The sequence below is a fragment of the Eleginops maclovinus genome, chromosome 12 (assembly GCF_036324505.1).
Source record: "Eleginops maclovinus isolate JMC-PN-2008 ecotype Puerto Natales chromosome 12, JC_Emac_rtc_rv5, whole genome shotgun sequence".
NCBI lineage: Eukaryota > Metazoa > Chordata > Actinopteri > Perciformes > Eleginopidae > Eleginops > Eleginops maclovinus.
The window spans coordinates 19,747,673-19,769,716 of NC_086360.1; the positions used below are offsets into that span (position 1 = coordinate 19,747,673).

A 22,044-nucleotide genomic window follows, 5' to 3' on the forward strand; every position below is an offset into this window, starting at 1 on the left:
TATTGGTGTGCTTTTTCAATTTCTAAAAATGTGCATAAATGCGCTTATGAAAATTAGCTTTCAGTGCATTCACTTTTTCCTTAGAGATGTCACTGCGTTACAGCATTATGTCTAAGCAGAGGCATTACCACACTAGTTGCATCACAATTTACCTCCTGGGCCAGCAGAAAAATGAGGTGGACATTGGTACATTTAGAAACTGTGATCCATTATTAGTCCTTGTTAAAGTTAATGTATGGAACATACAGTATATAAAGTAATGTCCCTTCTTTTGAGTCTAAAATGGTCCAATTTAAAACACAAATTGCAGACACAGATGAAAGCTTTAACATAAATGCATTAGCCACAGACTTGACATTGATAAAGAAACAAGGGTCTTGTTGTGGCACCTTCTTTGAGCCGGTTTAAAGGCATTGGTAGCCTCATAGCATATTCAAGTCATATTTTGGCCAAATGAGATATCTGCCTAAATCTGCTCCTCTTACACTGCTGATTCCCCGTGCATTATTGCCTATGCCATCAGCCTGCTTGTTACGTTCCAAAATCACTATCTGCCCAATTCATCTCTTGTAAAACATGGCTCTTCTGACCATAAGTGAAGCATAAGCTCTTCTCTTTGATTCAAGAGAGAAAGAAAACCAGTCAGGAAGTGACATGGACACCGGGCGACAGATTGAAAAAGAAATGGGAGTTAAAGCCTCCAGAGCAGCGACTCATTTGTGGTCAGAAATTGACAAACTGAATTACCTTAAACTATGACTTAATAATGCTATGAGGCTAACGATATAGAGCACATAAATGGTGTTTTTGGCCATCAGCAGAAATAACCTGACACAACTGGCAGTCACTATGAAAAGCTTTTCATTGCTGTTAAACTATTTCACACTCTCTTTCGATGATTTTGAACCACACAAATCCTTCGAAGAACAACATCCTATTTTAGTCCAAAACAAAGGCTCAATGTTTCCTCATAACTATTTAAGAGGTTATACTCTTTCTATTTTAAGTTTATTTATCCTTTCTGGACTTTTCATGCAGTGAGGAGACCTATTTAATAACAGCACCTCGCCTTTTTTAAAGGTGTATTTATTTATGTATTGAATGATCTGTGGAGGGAAGGCAAAACATGCTTTTATTGTCTCAGTAACTGCAGCTCGGTTTATTTTATGGCACCTTTGGCTTTCAGCCGTGATAAACTGGCAGTGTGGAAGTTAAATAGAGGATGCAAGAGATGTTGAAGAGACAAAGGTTGCAAGTGCTCTGCCAACTACTTCTGTACACACAGAGAGAGGGCTATTGGTTCAACCAGCCAACCGACCAAATTAATATGGACTGCGCGTACATGTTGGACTCTTCCTATTGCAATAATTGGAGAAAATAAATCCTTCCCCCTGACAATTTGCACAGAGAACTCAGGGATTCAGATCGACCCTCCCTTCCTTTTTAAGCTCATTTTGCATCCTGAGCATTGTTTAGTATATGAATCTTTTATTAAGGTCTCTGAAGTAGTGTGCAAAGTTCATCTGTTGAAAAAAACAACAGCCTGTGTTCAATTAATCATCTTTCTTAAAGTGAAAAGCAAATAGATCCTGGAAAACATAACCTTTTGAAAGAGGTGACTTCAATTGTAAGGTTCCAAAGGGTGAGATGTTACCTAACCAGAAACAGAGAAAACATTCAATCTGACAACCATTTTTGCAACAAATCAGTTTTTAAGTGTAATCCTTTTGTGGCATAATAACATAATCCAACATATTATACAATAGTTCTGTCCAAAACACATGACGGATTTTCAAGCTGGCACTGAGTACTGTTATATATTCTTGTATAATTGTCTTTCATGCTTTTAAAGGGGCCCTATTATGCTAAATTTCAGGTTTCATAATTGTATTTTGTGCCTCTCCTGTTTGTATGCTTTAATATTTCAAAGGTGCTTTATTTTTCTCATACTGCCTGAGTTGCAGCACCCTTTTTCACCTGTCTGAAACCAGGGCCTAGTCTGCTCTGATTGGTTAGCTGGCCGGCTCTGTTGTGATTAGTCAATTGCTTAGAGATGTCTCGCCCCTTAGCAATTCACGTACAATGTGTTGGAACAATAGAAGCACGAGTGTCACATAGTGATGTCCCTATCTTACCAAAGTAAACCAAGGAGTCCAATGGAGGCAGGGTGGGGAGTGTGTGGGAGATAAAGTATTGCCTATCCAGCCCATTAACATGCACACAAACATATATAGCACACTAAAGAAAAGGGAAAACAACAAAAAAGCATAATATGGCCTTTTTAAGTTGTAGAAAGTCTACTTTACAAATACAGACGTTATTTTGTATGTAGGATTTGTTTTGTACATTGAGATCAAAACGCTGTTCAATGGTACAACCCATCTGACCAAAAAACTATAACGTTATCATGATGTGTTCAAATGTACACAGCAATATCAAATAGATATTACAGATGAAATTATGTTTGATTTAACTTCAAACAATAACAGTATGCAAACGCAATCAAGCAGTGTTAGTTGAAGCTTTCCACATAGGATTTATTGTTTTTTTAAATATTATTATCAAATAGGTACAAAGAGAGGAATTTTACTTGAACTGATATCGTCTACTAACTGTATGGTATCATGACATCTTAACTATTGACTGACAAATCAGAGTTTAAACCTATTCTATACAGCCACTGAGAAAATTGCAGAGGGCTTGAATACAAACAGCTTCCAACAAATATATAAAGCCCAACAAAAATGTTTCCATATGAATATAAAGTGTAAAGAAGAAAAATGTTAATACAACAGATAATTCAAGTTTCTGAACAGCAGTGTTAATGTACAGTATATCTCCTTGTGGAGGTGAACTCTACATAGTGCACTCAAGTCCTGCATGTGTCCTGCATTATCTCTCATATATGAATGTTTGTATGCACTGTATAACGTTGCTTTGTGAATTTCAAGAAGCATGAGTGCATTCATATATTGTTTGAAAGCCTCTACAAACAGAAGGATATTAATATCAATATTGCACAGGCCATGATGCAGCTATATTCCTTTTAATTGACATAATTCAGACCACACTAACACGTAAAACCAAGAGGGGTCTTTGAATCAGCAAAGTGCTTGTAATGTAATAAGCACTCTCTTTCTAAATGGAGCCTTGACTCCATTTAAAAGAGGGCAGAAAATATGTGTGCACTCTTGCTTAAGGCTTTCATCTTGCATATAAATCACTCCCGCCGAAAGTGGGTGTTTGAGCACCACAGATTTCAGGTCTTGGGGCGCGCCAATGCTGTATTAATGACAGCACTGAGCCACAACTGCATGAAGTAAATTAAACCAGTTCCAAATATTCTGAGAGCTGATAAAAATGTTGAAACTAAGGCTTTTGGGATGATTTTGAAAGCTTACTTGTGGTTCTCTCCTTTCCTTTTCCTGCTTCCTGTTTGTCATAGATACCGCGGCAGCTGAGTGCTCTTACGTTGTATAGGTGCGAGCAGTCGGCCCTGGATTACTGCCATGCCCACCTGTCGCTGCAACTCAACATGGGCATGGAGCCCCCAACTCAGGCGTTTGGAGATCCAAGGCCAGCCAAGTACCACCCCGGCCTAATGCCTCCCCTCCCCTCCGAGCCTGTGCTGCCTTGCCCCCAGACCCGCTCCCTCCGCCAGTGAGCTGTGCACACTGTGAGGCTCTGTGTCCGAAATACTGTCTGCTTCACAGAATCAGTGCACACATGAAACACCAGGCTGTGTGGGAGGGGACTGGTAAAGAAGCAAACGAGACTATTAATCTACTGCAGAGCATCCTGGACCCAGGGTAATGAAAATGAAAATATTTCTCAGTGGAAATAAAGGGATGCTGCCATATTGATTAGTAAAGGTTCTGACCTACCTGACCCTCAATGTCCTCAATTAGAAAAGGAGGCTGAACAGCAGCATGACTTTCCGCGTTCTGCTCTGCCTCCCAAGGAGTATTAAGGCTAATAATTTAATGATTTTGTTAATCTTATTAAACGTGTTTCCTCGGCTGCTCCTCATCTGGACACCTCTCTGCTGCATCAGGGCAAATTATCAAATCCAAAATGCTATTAACAGAGCAGAGAAACAGTATGAGAAGCATTTGAGAAGCAGAACAAATGAAAGATCAGCCAAGCTAAAAGATTTTCTGATGCTTTCTTCTGATCATGCTGTCAGTCAGAGGTCTCTCCCTCATTCAGTCCCTGTGGCGTTTTTCATCTGGAGAAATGAACCAGCCAAATAAAATTAAACAAGACAAGAGAAAAGAGAAAATAACGGACAGTAATTGTCATAATGTACAGCCTACACATCTTGCCGGCAGTAAGTATAATTTACATGGTGACTTTTGATTTCCCTAATGATTTTGGGTGTTGATCACATTCAAGTTAATTGAATCGCGCTGAGAAATAAACTGATGAAAAATAACACCAGACCTCTGTGCACTCGGATGTTCGGATATTTACTTTTCATCATCCATTTAAATCACTCTTGTAGTTAATGTTTATTTTTGGTTTTTGAAATGTGTTCTACAACCAATAATCTGATCGTGCTTTTTACAAAATGTTGCATTATAATATATAGTAAATAAACTGTGGTAAATGACCAATAACAGTGTCTTTCATCAAGATCAGTGGTGTCAACCCAACACACTCTCTGCTGTATTTAAACAGCTGTGTAATTGGTTAAGAATGGAAAGCACAGCTCTTAAGGAAAGCCTGATTAAGAATCATGTGTCTGGTTTTTGCCTTAGTGATCAAAACCCTGATGGGAACTTTCACTTGCTTTTTCCTCTTCCTGTGACTGTATGTGAAAGTTATCTGACGTAATACAGTATACTACACTCTCTGAACCTTGTGGTCTTTTATGTTGCTTCCTAAGGAAAACGTGTGTGCAAAATAATACCCAATTAAGGTCTTGGGGAATAATTCCCAGGAGTTACATGTTCTTTGCACACAATACGTGTGCCTGTTACATAACGGGGGGAAATGCTAAATGTAATATAATTGAAAACTTTGTCAGAAATTGACTGTTAGGTATACCTTGCTATCCACAGCATTATTTCCGATGGAGCATCAATTAGTAAACTACATTTTGTGGGGTTACTGGTTATATAAGACAAAACTTCCTTTTTTAAACCTCACATGCACACTGTGCACTATGTCCCCAGAACCGACTGTATTGGGATCCTATACTAAGAGTTTAGGGTTATATAATTGTTGGATTTGGGGATATTTACACACAAAAAACATGATTAGTTATCATGTTAGTGCCATTGCATTATTAAGAGGCGACAGGGGACACTTAAAAACTCATTTTTCTAGTGCTTTTTAACATACATGAGGTTATCTGGAGTGCCTACCAACCCACAAGCTGTGACATAAAACATAATTAGACCTTCGGAGGCACTCTGTCAGAAACCATGGGATCAAAAAGCAATCAGATTTTCTACCTTATATGTCAAAAGTAGGAGGATCAAAATATAGCGGCATCTTTTAAGTATCTTCACCGGGGCTAGTGAACTTTCTTTGCAAAGGTGCACCATATTTTCCTCTGAGTGTTTTTTTAACATTAAAGCTTGTGAACGTTTTGTTGCAGAATCCCAATATACCATATGAACATAAAAATAAGTACGATATGTCCCCTTTAACATGTTTTTTTAAATAATTTGTTGGAAACCGTTACATTTTAGCTGGACACAATGTTTTTTTATCACTTCATGAGGTCAAATTTGAAGGCTTCTGAGCTAGCTGTAGGTGAAACAATCTGCCTGGAACAGTTGCCATTTAAGCTGGGAAAATCAATAATCACCGGATAGGAATGAGAAGCTTCTTTTGAGTACTACTGCATTTTCAAATACAATTACTAAGAATTTCGAGTGGTAAATTGTCCCTGGTTTTAGAGTGCTGTGCGTCAACACAGAGCTTAACAGACATAGCAACTGTAACTAAGGGGCAGGATTTAGTAAGCTGTCAATGTTGCTGAGTGACTTTTTATTTGATAATCAAACTAAAAGCTTTTGGAAATGTAACACAAATGAAACTGTCCTCAAAAAATGTTAGAGTCCAATTGTATTTGCTTTTTATGTTTTAGATTTTTTTAGATTTCATTTATTTAAGTTATCCTTTCATAATTCTACATATCCAGTAATGCAAAAAAAGCTGTAATCTGAATACTTTCCAAACTAAAAAATCAGCAATCAAACACCATGATTACAAATCAATAACACACTGTGCTCTATAATTCCTGAATAACAGACATTTTGTAAAGGCTCCACCTGGTGTTTTCCTCTGTAAAAAAAGTAAGGCAGTGCAGAAGATATATCTCCTTATGACAACACGTTGTGACACATGACAGATTCACGCTGCTCAAGGATTTACTGCTCTGCAGCCGCACACACGTAACAGTTTAACGACACTGATAGATTGCATACAGTGCACTCACTTCAAGTGTTCAGATGGTTGTTCGGGAAGAGCGCTGCCCGAGAGAATAAGGACATGGAGGAGCAGGCAAATGCAACGGAATCATTCATACTTACGTGTTCACATATGTTTTCACTAACAGGCTGATGATTCATGATGCTTCAATCAATAACCACTTCTGGAGCAGTGACGTCCCTACAACTTTATATACTGGGAAAATAATAAGCACCTCCAGCACGTCTTGAATCTGTGACTCTGTGACTCATAGAAACACAACAGAAGTTACAGAAACCAAGAAAGTTAAAGCGAAATCATTTTTGGGATGTCATAAAAACTTTGTGAATTTAGAAATGCTATAATCTGAAGCCTTGAAATGAGTCAACATGTAATACATATATATATATAAATATATATATATATACACAGTGGAGGAAATAAGTATTTGATCCCCTGCCAATGTAGTTAGTTTACCCACTTACAAAGAAATTAACAGTCTGTAATTGTTATGGTAGGTTTATTTACAGTGAGAGACAGAATATAACAAAAATAATCCAGAAATGTACATTAAAAAACATCTAAAATTGATTTGCATTTAATTGGGGGAAATAAGTATTTGATCCACTTGCAAAACATGCCTTAGGGGAATGAGGTTATCAGCAAATATGTTACGATACATGGCCCCCTCCATCCTCCCCTCGATGCAGTGAAGTCGTCCTGTCCCCTTAGCAGAGAAACCCCCCCAAAGCATCATGTTTCCACCTCCATGCTTGATGCTGGGGATGGTGTTCTTGGGGTCATAGGCAGCATTTCTCTTCCTCCAAACATGACATGTCGAGTTGATGCCAAAGATCTTGATTTTTGTCTCATCTGACCACTTCACCTTCTCATAAGCCTTCTCTGAATCATACAGAGGTTCATTGGCAGACTTCAGATGACCTGTACATGTACCTTCTTGAGCAGGGGACCTTGCGGGCGCTGCAGGATTTTAATCCATTACAGCGCAGTGTGTTACCAATAGTTTTCTTGGTGACTGTGGTCCCAGCTGCTTGCTGGTGGTCTTGTAGCCTATGCCAGCCTTGTGCAGGTCTAAAATTGTGTCCCTGATGTTGGACATTAGTTCCACCATGACCACAAGACCTGTCTTTGGTCTTGCCGTCGGTGGAGAGGTTGTAATCTGATTTATTGTGTCTTTTATCCAGGTAACGAGTTGACATCAGGAGTAATTTCTTAAAGCGAGAGGACTTATTTAACCGGTCCGTGGGAGCCAGAACTCTTGTTGGTTACAAGGGGATCAAATACTTATTTCCCCCAATTAAATGCAAATCAATGTATATCTTTTTTTAAAGTACATTTCTGGATTTTTTGGGGGATATTCTGTCTCTCACTGTTAAAATAAACCTACCATACAAATTGCAGACTGTTCATTCCCCTTAAGTGGGTAAACTAACTAAATAGGCAGGGGGTCAGCTTATTTCCTCTACTGTATGTATGTATAAATATATATATATAATATATATTCATACATACAGTAGAGGAAATAAGTTGTATTTGCACTTTGCATGTGTGCACTTTAAGCCATTAAAATGGTCTTTGAATTTAAATATATACTTTCTCTGTGTTTATTCTACATTAATTTGATGATTCTGCATAAATAAATATTCATTATAAGCTTCAGTCTTAAATAGAAAAAATGCAATTAATTTATGGATAGATTAATCGCGATTAATTAGAGAAATTTGTGCGATTAATTAGTTAATTTTTTTTAATCGATTGACAGCCCTAATATATATATTATATATATATATATATATATATATATATATATATACATATACATGAATTGTTTAAGGCTGGTGTCCAAGCTTGCACAGTGTCTATTAACAAGCTCTGTGCTCCTGACTGACTGTACTTCATATCCTCTTCCATCACAGGCCTATTTTACAGGGATTTAAAATGTGTAAAGTGATAAGGTAGTAGCACCAGATTTTTTGGTTGGTTATTCCCATGGCATTTTATCTATTTGGACAACGTATTGGTCTCTCTGACAATCTGTTGGCACTACTTTGGAAAGCAGAGACAAGCTATTTCCTCCATCTCGGGAGCTGTCAAAGAAAGCCAGACAATGGAACATGTTTTTTATTATGTTGGCTTAAAATCGTCTCATCCCTCACTTTGTTCCATTGATTTCTTTCAGTGATGTTATTCAGGATGTCATCAAGAGAGCTCTCTACATTTGACAAAACTCATAAAAGCAGAATAAACTAGTAGAAGTGTAAAGAGACACCATAGCTCCAAACAACTATTTCACTTGGAATACCCTGTATTCCTGTTTGCCTATCCCAAATCCAATAAAATTGGGCCAGATGTTTTTGCTCTTGGCATCTTGTAACCTATATTTCTCGTCTGAATGCAGAGCAGATGGCATAACAAAAAACAAGTGGGAATGTTTACTTTTTATTTAAAAGGAAACAGATGTACGTTTCATTTCAAACTTTAAGGGTGAATGCTATACACGCTTTCATTTTCAGCTGCACTTCAGGCAGCAGAATATTTATCTGGAAACACGCGGCTTTGTCTCACCCACAGGTTCATGTTGTATTTGAAGTATTTCGATAGAAGGTCAAGCTCAAGTTTCTGTCTGTCTTCGTCTGCTAGCCGTGTCATTTCAGAGTTGTGTTGCCACTGCTGGCGGGCAGGGCAGCTGTGAAAGCTCCTGATTTCCCCGGGGGGGTACACTGCTGCTATGCCCACACTTTGAGATTACTTACCATCTCACAAGCTCTCTGTGACACTGGTGCTGCTTGTTTATTTTTAAACTGTCTCTTGAATCACAAGCCAATCAACTACCTTCGTAATACATTTCAGGTTCAAAGATGTGAACCCTTTTTTAAAGCTACCAATGACTCATAACTCTGTTTGTCTCGTTATAAAGTTGCATTCATCAGGCATCCTTTTGAAGTGAAAAGTTTTATGACTCCCACGGGCTGTGGCTCAGGATGTTAGGCGGGTCGTCTTCGAATCAGCAGAGGCGGAAGAAGTACTCAGATCTTTTACTTAAGCAGAAGTAGCAATAAAAAGTGTAGAAATACTGTATACACGTAAAATTCCTCCAGTAAAAGTACAAAAGTATTAGCTTTTGGATTATAATTACTGATGCATCATTGTTTTCATTACTTCAATGTAGCACCTGGTAAAAGTAGGATTTATTGAAATAACCTTACATACTGCCAAGTAACTAAAGCTATACTATTGTATCATAATGTATTCATTGATTTATATGTTGTATTAATAATCTGAATCTGCAAATAGTTTTTTTTAAAAAGGTGTAAAGTAAGGTAGCATAATGTGAAAAAAAGTAAGTGCATTGTTGTTGTTTTCTTTCTCTTTTTCTCTTGTAAAGCATCCTTGAGCAGTGGGAAAAGCGCTTTATCAATATTATGTATCGTTATTATTACTATTATTATTATAAAATAAGTAAAGTACCTCAAATTTCAGTACAGTACTTTAGTAAATGTACTTAGTTACATTCCACCGCTGCTAATCAGAAGATATAAGTCCCTTACCCATTGTCTTCTGCTAATGCGGAAAGAAAATCTTAATCAAAATTACATCTTTATAACTTAAAGTCATAAGCAGCAATTCACAGTAGGATTTCAGCATTATGGATGAAGTTTTAAAACCTAAATCCAATAAGCAACACAGGCTTTTCCTTGATTCCACAGATTTACTGTGCACAATTGGACTCCAACAAAACACAATAGGGAAAAGAAATGTTGATGCACAAAAACAGGGTTAATGCAGGATAATGCTTAAATGAGAGCATATTTGGTTGCAGTGTGGAAGGGAATTCACGACTGTCTGTCACAAAATAAACAATGAACTGAAGTTTAAAAACCATGGGCTGAAGCCGCAGCTGTGTCAGCCACCGTCGCTGCTCTGATAGCTGAGGACTGAAAGCCAGGATAATGCATAGTCAATTGCAGCTATTTAAATAGAATCCATTTCTCTCAATGCTGCATTCAGCGTTAAAAACACAAATCAATTATGATAAATAGAGAGCCAGTTAAGCTGGTATTGTTCTGTGTGTTTTTTATTAAAGACTGAATGCCACTCACTTTACTAGACATTTGTTCGCTTCCGGATTATGGTTGTGGAGCGTGCTATATAATGTGGAAATTCTCCATCCAGCACTTAATGTAGTTAATCTAGTTCACATTCAGCTGCAGTTTAGATGACAGGCAATTTGGTTGGCTTGCTTTAAGGATGAACTACAAAATATATATTTTCCCCAGTGGCCTCTATGCAGACTCACAAACACTATATTCAAGATGTGAAGTTTATGTTCACACATCATTTATTTCCTTCAAAGCTATAACACAAGGAGGAAACATGTTGCATACAGCTTAATGGCCTAAAATGAAGCAAAAATAACGTCATTCTCTAAAAATATCAACATTTAATGTGTTGATTAATGCGGCATATGTCTTCGAAGATTACTTTAACCAGATTGTTTCGTAAGGTGCTACATGTCTGGTAATCCGCCCTTGCATAATAAATGCATGGGTCTTCATGAGCTGCTGGGAGCACAGATTGGTGTTTGTACTGAGGAAAAAGGTTGCTAGGCAATCCATTGAGATCTAAGAAAAGGTCTGTATGAGATGTGGAGAAGACAGAGAGCTGGCAGTTGCTGGGTAAATTGCAAGTAGACAATCAAAGTCATATCACACTGAGCTGGGGAAACAAGACGGGAGGAGCAAGATGCTGAATGAAGCTGTTTACCTCCTGTCCTCATCTGCGGCAGCAAGTGGTTGGGATCAACAGTTGTGTGAACAATCGAGTACACCCTATAAATTAGTCAGTGATTGTTTATTTTGGAGGAAAAAAGAAAAGAGAAACATGCCTGACAGTCTTTGCAGGATATTACATGCTTGTATCTGTGACCGACATAGTTAGGAAAGCCTGGGATGTGGCTTTGAGCAAGACGCTTTGATTAGGAGTGAGACTCGTGAAGGAGGTGGCATAATTGGGTTCACACTCTGTGGAGACTTAGTGACTCTAAACCCCCCCTCCCTCTCCTGAGATTCTGAAGAAAAAAGAAAAAGAAGCCACCTATAATAAATAATGTGCTGTTGATGAAACAGCACAAATGTCGTACACCCGACCGAGTTCACCCACTGACATGGCACGACGGGGCAGATTGAATTTAGCTGTCTTTCAACTTAATACACAGGTGCGGCTGTGTGCCCTGCGGAGTGTGGGGGGATTTATGGCTTGGAAGACTGTAGCTGTCATGTCCCTGCAGCAGCAGCACCACCACCACTGCTCAGCATCTCTGCCAAGGCGCAGTTTACTCTGCCAGCACTGCCCCTTGCATCCCAATGAGTCTGCATGCAGGAAACGGCTAATGTTACAGCCTCTCGTCATGTATCCTGGGATGTGAGCTCAATTAACTAAACATAAGCACTGTCAATGGGGAGCTAAACAGATGCAGGCCTTGTATTTAGCTGTGTCCATATTTACAGTTAAAAGAACAAACCAAGAGTCACAAAAAAAGGAGGATAGGACCAATGTGATTTATAGCGTTTATGGCAGATTTCTTTGTTTCACTCCCCTTGTTTTTGTCTGTAATCCATCTTTTAGTGTCGGCAAGCAACAGGCGGGGCATTAGGTGAACTCCGGGGCCGGGAATAAACCAGAAGATGCTCCATCAATTTTACTTGCTATGCTGATTTACATCTCCCTGGCAGAAGTCAATTCATGACTTGCGGAAAATCCAGCATTTTTCCCCTATTTTTCCACATGGCTGGAAATCTATCAAGGCAGATCTAATCAAGAACTTCAAGAAAGGATACTGGAAGGATCGCTTTGCATCATGTTTAATCAGTGAGCTCGGATACTTAATCAGGAATGAATCAGAATACTGAACCTACATGTCAATCTTTAGGTCTGAGACAGTTAAAGAAATAAAAGTTATCCAATAGCTCAAATCCCTCCAAAATGGTGTGGTAACACTCAAACTTGTAATATCATCAGGTGACAACCTTCAGTGCTGGAAAAAGAAGCCAATGCTCTGCCAGTTCAAGTGTCTGAACTTGATTTCTAAATGCCAGCAGGGGGCAACAAGTAAGTCAGATTGTGTAAAAATTGATGGAAAAATGACCCCAATTCTCACCTTTTTTTTTATCTCGGTTTACAACTTCCTAACATTTCTGCTATTGTCCACTAGTTCAAAGCCCTCTTGAATACATTTGACATTCATTTTGTAAATGTTAGTCTCACTTAGAGTAAAATAGACGCTAACGCATATATTTAGGGTGGGAGTACTTTATGACCGGCAAGGCGCTGCCAAGGCGTTGCACGGGTCTGGGGGGTATTCGTGTTTCCATGTCAGCACTTAAATAATATCACAGTGTGTTTTTAGGTTCATGATTTTTGTAGCCTATGAATGACTTCTTCAGCAAATGGTTGTACTAAACTCCATACTCAAAACATCCAAAATCCAACATTGCAACGATCTAAATCGGTGTTCAAAACCGTAGTCCACAGACCAAGGTGTGGCTTCACTTTGACTAAAATCACTTTTTATACAGTTACAGGTTTTGGCTTGGAATAGATTATGTTCACGCATTTTGACGGAGCTTTCCTCAGCCAAAGAAATAGCATAATTTAATTCCAATTAAGGTGGTATTCCCCTTTAAGTAAAAGAAAGCTCTGTTTCGTTTGGAGCTTGTATGAGTGACAACAAGAGGAGCATGAAAAACTCTTTGTTACTGGCAGGGTTTCACTCGTGAGTAGTGTTTTTAGGTTAAACACAAACACCTGGCAGGAGGGAAAATCCATCCGATAGCTCTGAGCTGGGTGCACAGCGCTCCTGTCTCTCTGTATCATTTCGTGCAGCTCTATTCTTTTATCCCTCTGAAAGCAGGTCCATGTTTCAGTTGTTGTTGTATTCATAACAGCCTGATGACACATTTCATAACTCATTCAGGAATTAATTGTTAGTGTCACGTGTTTTATATTATCTAACTGACTACATAGAAAAAGGTTCAGGATAAAAGCCTTTGTATACAAATGAATGAGAACTGTATTCAGCAACCAACATGTTTTTCTGTATGTACATCACTCTTCTCTTGTATAATGAAAGTGTAATAAAGCTTTTAAACATGACTATTGTCCCATTATAAATAAGCCTCAAGCCTTAAAAAGACTATTTTAAATATATAAAAAAGATTGTAAATGAGCAAATGCTGCAGGAAATTATAGTTACAATTATAATTGTTGTTGAGTCTAGCCAATATCACAGCTATAAGTAAATATTTCTTCAAAACCATCCCAGGAATACAAGTGTCATGATTTGCTGTGGAGTTAGAAATCAGCTTTCCTTACAGAGAGTGTTTTCTCATTTGCCGCTTTGAGTCTTGAGATGTTATAGTATGTTTTTTGGTGTGTAAACCCAAGGGGCACTGTGTGTTCTGCAATGATTTAATAAGCTGTTCGCCTCTCAGTAACATCAAATGTCAAATTACAGGAGGGCTGGAAGATCTTGAATGGTGTATTTGTGCTGCAAAGGGATGAATTACATCTAGAGTAGCCTTGTACACACACACACACACACACACACACACACACACACACACACACACACACACACACACACACACACACACACACACACACACACACACACACACACACACACACACACACACACACACACACACACACACACACACACACACACACACACACACACAGTCTGACGGAGGAACACTGACTTTAACTTTTGCACCCACCTGAACAAACAGGACTTTAAGAGTTTCCAAGATAACACCAAATAGAGCAGTCCAAATCCTGTTGTTCATGATAATACATTTTTGATTTTTTTATTTGAAAAGGAAAATCATAGTGTGAGAACCGCAATATTCAAAGGCGTGTCGATGCAGCTCCGTGTGCCGGTCTGTTTGGACGGTGGATCAGTCCATAAAAAAAATAACTGGGTTATAAGAAGACTAAAGGGTAACTTTTCTCGATTCCGCAAATTATTAGATGTTAGGTTAGTGGTAGAAATTGTTGACTATTTATGTGCTATTTTAAACAGAATAGAAATTTCCCTCTGTACCACTTTTTTATACAAACTCATTTAATTTGTAATTAATGAGTAAGTTTACTTGTTAGGTATATTCAGCCTACAATATTTACAAACTTGTGACACTTTTAAGCCTTACTTGCAATGGTGTTTTTTTCATATATATATAATTGTAATATAAAGGCTTAATTAAACAACATTAAATAATACATATAATAAATAAATAATAATTCAATATGTCTTTTTATACTTGATTTAATTAACACTAGGCACATGAATTGATCATCTCCATTCAACCAAGCCATCTTTATGACTGCGTAGAAAAATAAAGAATGAAAAGCAAGCAGTGATTTTCCAAAAGCGCTTTATTTAAATGTGGGTGGAAGAATTTGGAGGAGACATATGTTGGTGTTGCTCTACGGTGCGAAGACAAAGACACATCTGCTGTATGTGAAATGCAGAGATACTGTCAGCGTGCCCCAATTCCATCCCACATACTTATTGTACATAAAATGTCCTTGGATGTTGTTTTTGCTGTAGTATACAATAGATCAACACACTTAACCGTTTCATACTAACAGGAAGGGACACAGAAGCATGTCAATCAACCTTCAGAAAGTTACCACGCATCAAATAAACATATTTTTCCATGGATTTCATATTTATGTTTTCATTTCTGGGGCATTCACAAAGCTGTTTCACAATCATCCTCAATTTCCTTTTTATTTTTCACAGTCTGTGGGAAGCTCCACAACTGTCTTTGTGCATTGCACAGTGGGAGAATAATGTCAATCAACAGCACACTTGGAAAAATAGGCCTCCTGTAAACTTAATGAATTATTCTGCTGCAGTGTGAACACAGCACAGGGGTAGATATAAAGTGGTGTAGATTTTGGGGACAGCTTGGGACTGGGTTTCTGTTTTTTTGGCATCACAACACCTGAGACCAACAGGCACTAACGAGGGATTAAGTGAGATGAAGCATTCATTTTTAAACTACGGTTTGGCTCAGCACTTGTTTTCTAATGTTATTGAAAGATTAAAATACAATGATCAGGGACAATTTGTTTTTCTGCATCTGTACATGCAGTTAATAATGAATTGATAAGGCGTCATTTAGCAAGAAATGACGTATTAATAAAACATTTTGGTGAGTGAATTGAAGACCGGGAAAGTTGGCATAAGCAGCAGCGTTCATCTTGGCTGAACGGAGGAATCAAAGAGCGACATCTCCAGAAAACTAAACTCGACAAGAGATCTTTGGATGTGCAATGCATAAACGCCACAGGAGTCAGCATCAAAGATGAAGCTAAATCTGAAGGATTACCACTCTGTGTCCATACCAAACCCAATAACTGTGAAATGCTTTGATGTTTGCTCAGGTGGCTGTTAAAACAATGTGCTCCTCTCATACTGTTTGGTTTTGTCTGACACTGTGTACCAGAAAATGGCTGTTTAAATTGAAATGTAGCACTAAAAAGAGACATTTTCAAGATATTAATTCAAATTGTAATACTTTATTCAAGCACCTTCAACATGTTCACTCAAAAACAACGTTTGTTCCCTTTTTAGTCACACACATCAATATCTTACAAGGATGGCGTCATGCACAACGCAAACACATAATAAAGTCGCAGCTGTGCATGCCCACACTGCTAAGAGGCACGAATGAAGAAAAATGCATTGTACACTGTCAAAGAAAGAAGATCTAAATTGTCAATCCTCTCCTCTGCTGACATTTTCTATTATCTTGAATCTATTAAAAACGCTGCTGCACAAAAAAAATCACAGAACCTCTCACACCTGTCAGCTCCAGAGATCACCCACAAACTCTGCCTTGTTTGTCTGTGTGCCCTGAACAGCTCATCAGCTACCAGGCTCTGTGGACATCTACAACACACACACACACACACACACACACACACACACACACACACACACACACACACACACACACACACACACACACACACACACACACACACACACACACACACACACACACACACACACACACACACACACACACACACACACACACACACACACACACACACACACACACACACACACACACACACACACCACCTCCAATGCCACCCAGACCTATTCACATCCATCATAATTATGCACAGCAGGAATTCAAATAGCTCTTCGTACTTGAGAGCAGAGGAACATTGCACCAATTTCCTCCACATTATACAGCACAAACAAAACAAGAACCATAAAAATCTATTTTTGTTTACCGGCTATGACATTGTAAATGCTTCAGCTAATTTCAGCATAAATATGAGGGGAAAAAATCAATTTGTGCTTCCTGTGGTGACTTTATCCCCCATATACGCATCACTTTTGAAGTTGGTGCACACAAATTTTGAAATACCCAGAGGCTATATCGTGTTACTATGCAAAGCCTTCCCCACCGCTATAACCTGTGTCGGATGTGTCACATTTTCTGTGACATTTTTCACTCGTATAAAAAACGGCATCAAACTGTGCTTCCTTCCAAGCATCTTTTCCACTTTCACAATTGCATCTGAGACTGAGTTGACCTATGAGCGGTCTACATTAATCTCTACCGCTGCCACACGGGCTTGTGCGGCCTTTGGTGTTACAGGGGTAAAAGGTAAAGACAAAGCAGAGACAGATAAGGAAAACAGATGGGGGGCACTAGAGGAATAAATGGTGGATCAGCATTGCTGTGCACTCTCTGCACTCAAGCAAGTCTGTTTTTGTTGAACAATTTCATTTATGTTAGAATCCATTTACTTAATTATATATCCCCTTTGAAGTAATATCATTTGGAACGAAAATGAACAAATGATTTGATTTACAGGCTTCACAGACCAACGTCTCCGGTTGTTTAAGGAACCCTTGGATCTGTGGGTGGTTGTGCGTGTCTTCTCTCTTTATATCGTATGTGTGCTGTACATGGCCTTGAATATATGACGCTGTTTAGTGCAGGGGATAACAGGATCATTCTAGTGTCGACTAAATGCAGCTCTGTGAGATTCAATCAGCTTGAATCGTGCTGTGTATGTGCAGAGTTTGGCTACTGCTACTACAGTTATGTCTTCAAGTCTTAGGGTGATATTTCGGTCATGGGGCATCACACAAAACACCCAGTGATGAAAAAAGATGCGATTATTTCTGTTGAAGATGGGATTATTTTCAATCTAATTTACTGCTTATTCATTTGAATTTTCCTTTAGCGAGACCAAAGTGTTACATGAGATTCAATAATTAAGAAAGTGATTTCCATGTAGGCCATGTTGCAGCATGTCGATAAATAGAAAAGGAAAATGCACACTTCAGGTCACCTTAAGGGAAGGAAAATTAAAGAAGGGAAGATGAGAATCGTGAACAAGTATCACAAATCATAAAGTTTTAACTTTTTCAAAGGGGAAGGTTGGTTGAAACTCGTGGGAGATTAAGTGAGATTAAAAATGCCTAATACCTGGCAGCTCAACGTTGGGCAGCTTTCCATGAAGCTGTGACACGAAAGGTGACTTTGACACAAAGAGCAGAGCTGTGGATGACATGTTGGAGCGAGGCTATTTTTTCAATTTCAGTGCCTCAGCGTCTAAGAAACTGGAAAATATGTGGCTATTTGACTGTTTTTGGACTCAAACATGGATCCTAAAATCTTTGTTGAAGTAGTATTTTGATTATAAACCCTGCTGTCCAAACACTGCGATGTAATCTTCCTCATTATAATAGATACTGTGCGTTATTGAACATTTTAGGCTTGTACTATTAACACCAGGGAGGTTTTCTCCACTGTTTTTCTAAAATTGAATTTATGAAAGCAGCAATCTTCCTTTGTGAACCAAGCCACCCTCTATTTTTTTGTTCTTTTATTAATACCCTCTGAAACCTACAATACCTGCTATATGCTAAAAGTGTCGCTGATCACAGGGGCTGCGGAATATTTCCACACACTGTCTATTTCTTAAGGTTTCATTCAACTGGGCGCAGCGAGTCCATGTTCAATTTCCCCCCACAGTAATGTTCCCCTGAATTAAATGGGTTTGTCAAATTGAGAATATAGGAAACTCTTTTGGAGAGATATAAAATATTTTTGGTACAGGGAGAGCAAAGCGTATATCCTCCTCTAAGTGATTTCAGGGCTACGAAAATCAATAGCTCTCTAGTTGCATTTCTGCCAAGTTGATGGAGGTGGTTGAGTACAGGTGGAAAGATAGATCAAGTTGGAAATCAATCAAATCCGAAACATTCCATTTGAAAGGCGAGAAATGTAGGGCACTGAAGTGAGCAGGAGTCAATTTTCCAACTCTAAAGGTTCAGTTATGTTGGAAAAGCATACAGCACCCCCACTATGAGGAGAGAGGGGTTAGTTTTACAGTGTCACTGGTTTAATTGCTTAAAAGCCTAATCATGTTACCCTTTTTGTTTCCTAAAAACTGTAATCTTTGGATTACTCTCCTGCAGAAAATGTGAAATTAAAGCATTTTAAGGCAATAATACATTTAATCTACTTAACTGGTGGGCTGATATTAGTTTCAAAGGTTCAAAGGTTCAGTGTTTTAGTGTGTAATTTAACATCCAGAGCACTTAAACTGTCTCAAGTGGAAATGGAAGGTTTTTTTTGTTATTGTTTCAGTCTCGAGTGCAAGAAAGTTTCCTTTTCTCGAGGCTTTTCCCCTTTGTTTTGATGTATTTCAGACAAGAAAAATGCCTTACGCTGTGCTGATACCTTTATCACTAGATGTGACCTTTGGTGGGTTGAGAAAAAGACCAACACTTACCTGTGAAATGTCACAATACTATCCTGGATGTCTTTGTAATTGTATTTTGGGGGGGAAAAACAAAGAAATAATAACAAAAAAGAATAGTGTATAGCGAGACCAGATGTGGTAACTTGGAGGGAGGAAGTCATCTCTTCTGTGTGATAATTGCAAACATTGACATATGAGATCCTTTCTGTTAATAGGCAATTGTTTTAATATATGATGTATGAAGACATGTTAAAATGTTGGTATTTTGTTACATTCTTCCAGTAAGAGATCAGTTCTATATTATTCTCTCCTGATCGTCATCCTGGGACAAAACACTTTACTGTAAGTTCTCTGGTGGCTTTTGATAGAATCAGTGATGTTTTATGACTGAATTCACAGGGTTTGATGGGATGCTGCTGTTTTATGTGAGCAGAGAGGCTTATCACTACACAAACAACCACAAACACCTTATACATTTGGAAAATATGCTCGGAATAATATCATGTAATTAACCAAAAAAGATGCATGTTGGTATTTATTATGGAGCTACCAGGCAAAATTGATCTGTCACATTTTAGTTATGTGAAAGCAATGACGTAGTTAATGACGCTGAGAAAATTGGTGCCAAAAGAGTTTTTTTAATGTCAATGAGCTCTGTTTAAAGCAATCTTACTGCTAAAAGTCACAGAGACAACAAATAACAGCAGATGAACACTAAGGGAAAAGGCATGATTTATAAAATGATGCACAATTATGTAAAATGCCTTACACAACAATTACCGGAAAGGTAAAACAAGGATCGCAGCGGAATATGATGAAGCTGTTAAAAGAAATATCATGCTGCCCTCAGCATGATAGTCAGTTGTAATAGAATAAAAACAGGATGTTATTTAACCTACAAGTGCTGTTTAAAATGTGCATGACTGGAGCTACAGTATGTGGAGAGGGTTTTCTAAAATACTGGGAGTAACCTGAAAGTGTTTTGTGACTGTGCCCCCAGGTCTGCGCCAGATGTCAAGCTCCACCACTTAGCTCCCGAGGTCAGAGAAATTGAGCAGATATGTACATGACAAGTACGAATAGCTGTTTGTGTGAGCAGCCATAATTGCGCCGATAGGAACCATTACCTGTCCTTCCCAGGTGAGATTATCAAGTCAATGGTCTTGAACTAATGACCAGAACATTGAGCCCAGACCTGTGCGAGCTGCTCAGTGCCTGAGTGGCAGAGAGGAAATCTGTTTGAGATGAAGCACCAATCAGTCTTTTTACTGCTGGGAAACCTATGACAAATGAAATGCATTCATAACAGCAGGAAGTGAAGAGTCATACACTGCAAGAATAATGATTCACAGCTCCACTTGAATCATGTTATTAAATATTGCTGGTGACATAATCCCTCTAAAAACCGTCATACGCGCTTGTTGATATTCCTTGAAATGTTTCTGCATTCTCTGAAGTTTGAGCGTAAAGGATATTTGAGAAATACAATGTTAAAGGAATACATTCAAATGTTTCCGCAGACTAGCTCTACTTTTATACTAGATAATGTTTGCTGCCATGTTGGCCGTATGAGTATAATAATAATAATAAATACTTTTTGTTAAATGTATGAATGTGTCAGGATGAATGAAAGTGACAAAATGTATGGAATGAAATCCTGACAATGAAGTAGTAACAATTAGAAATAAATACATCTATGGAGATTCCATGTCACTATGTTATGTTTCCATCTTAATATCAAGGTGAGTAATAAAAAAGGTGTATTTGTAAAATCATTTAACCTTTTAGGTCTTAAGGATTAAGAATTATTAAGTATATTGAAGCTAAAACCTTCTTTATTTGTAAAAATGTTTCAACATGAGTTACCTAGCTTAGAGACAGGATGTAGTACTTGCCGTTTCCATCTTAATGTGGTGTCCTCGGGGACATACAGTAGCAATGCTAAGCACTTAGCAATGTATGCGCAAAAACAAAGAAGACTGCTTAGTGATAATAACTTTTAAAACTACATTCATAATATAGTATAGAAAATTGTGTGTGTCCCATTACAAAGATATTCAGTATATTACTCAAATGTTCCCCAACACTAGCTCTGGCTTTTTATTAAATATTGTTTGTTGAAATGTTAGTAAAGATAGTAAGCAAATTCACATTTCAACCATGTTACTTAAGGTATTTTGTTAGCTAAAAGACAGGGTGCCATTCTTGCAGCTCTCCCTATAGATTGTCCACCAGTGACATAATAATGCTTAGCACAAAAAACACAGAAGACTGCATGCTTAGTGATAGTGAACTGTTAATCAAAGTCCTTCATAAGGATGTCCTTAAATGCCATCATATATGTGAGTAATACGGTTTAAGATCTGCCTTTACAAAACAAAGCTGCCATCCCAGCTGCCTCATCTCATGCTCCAGTCCTATACGTGATTAGAGGGATGATAAGAATGATACAAAAGAGCAGCTTTTGTATTCGGTAAGGATTTAATAGCAGCACATCTGCTCACCTCAAAATGAGAGCGAACCATAATCTCACACCTGCTGTTAGCTTTCGCTCAAGAGCACCGCGGATAAATCTAACAGACTGGCACACAAATGCAAGCGTGCAGACACTCACCCGCACCCGGTCTGTCAGTGTGAATCCAAACGTCTGAGGCCAAACATCTGGAACTAATGCTAAAGGAGAGTCTCTCTGATTTTATTGAATCATTTTCCTTCTGAGGAGGGACTCAATTTCGACGACACTTTAGTGGGGGGAGGGTGCATCGCCTTGAAGCTGAAATATAGCCGTCC

General features: G+C 38.4%; 1 protein-coding gene and 1 long non-coding RNA gene across 2 annotated transcripts in view; one reads left to right on the forward strand and one right to left on the reverse strand.

The window, feature by feature from the left end:
• The window catches only part of LOC134873937 (leucine-rich repeat transmembrane neuronal protein 4), a 40,881-nt gene extending 37,218 nt beyond the window's left edge, over window positions 1-3,663 (forward strand). The window contains exon 3 of the mRNA XM_063897856.1: window positions 3,446-3,663. The gene's annotated coding sequence lies outside the window, so the exon portion shown is untranslated. The remainder of the gene's footprint in view (window positions 1-3,445) is intronic.
• Window positions 1-22,044, reverse strand: part of LOC134873874 (uncharacterized) — an 80,664-nt gene that overhangs the window by 46,368 nt on the left and 12,252 nt on the right. The gene's annotated exons all lie outside the window — the stretch shown is intronic.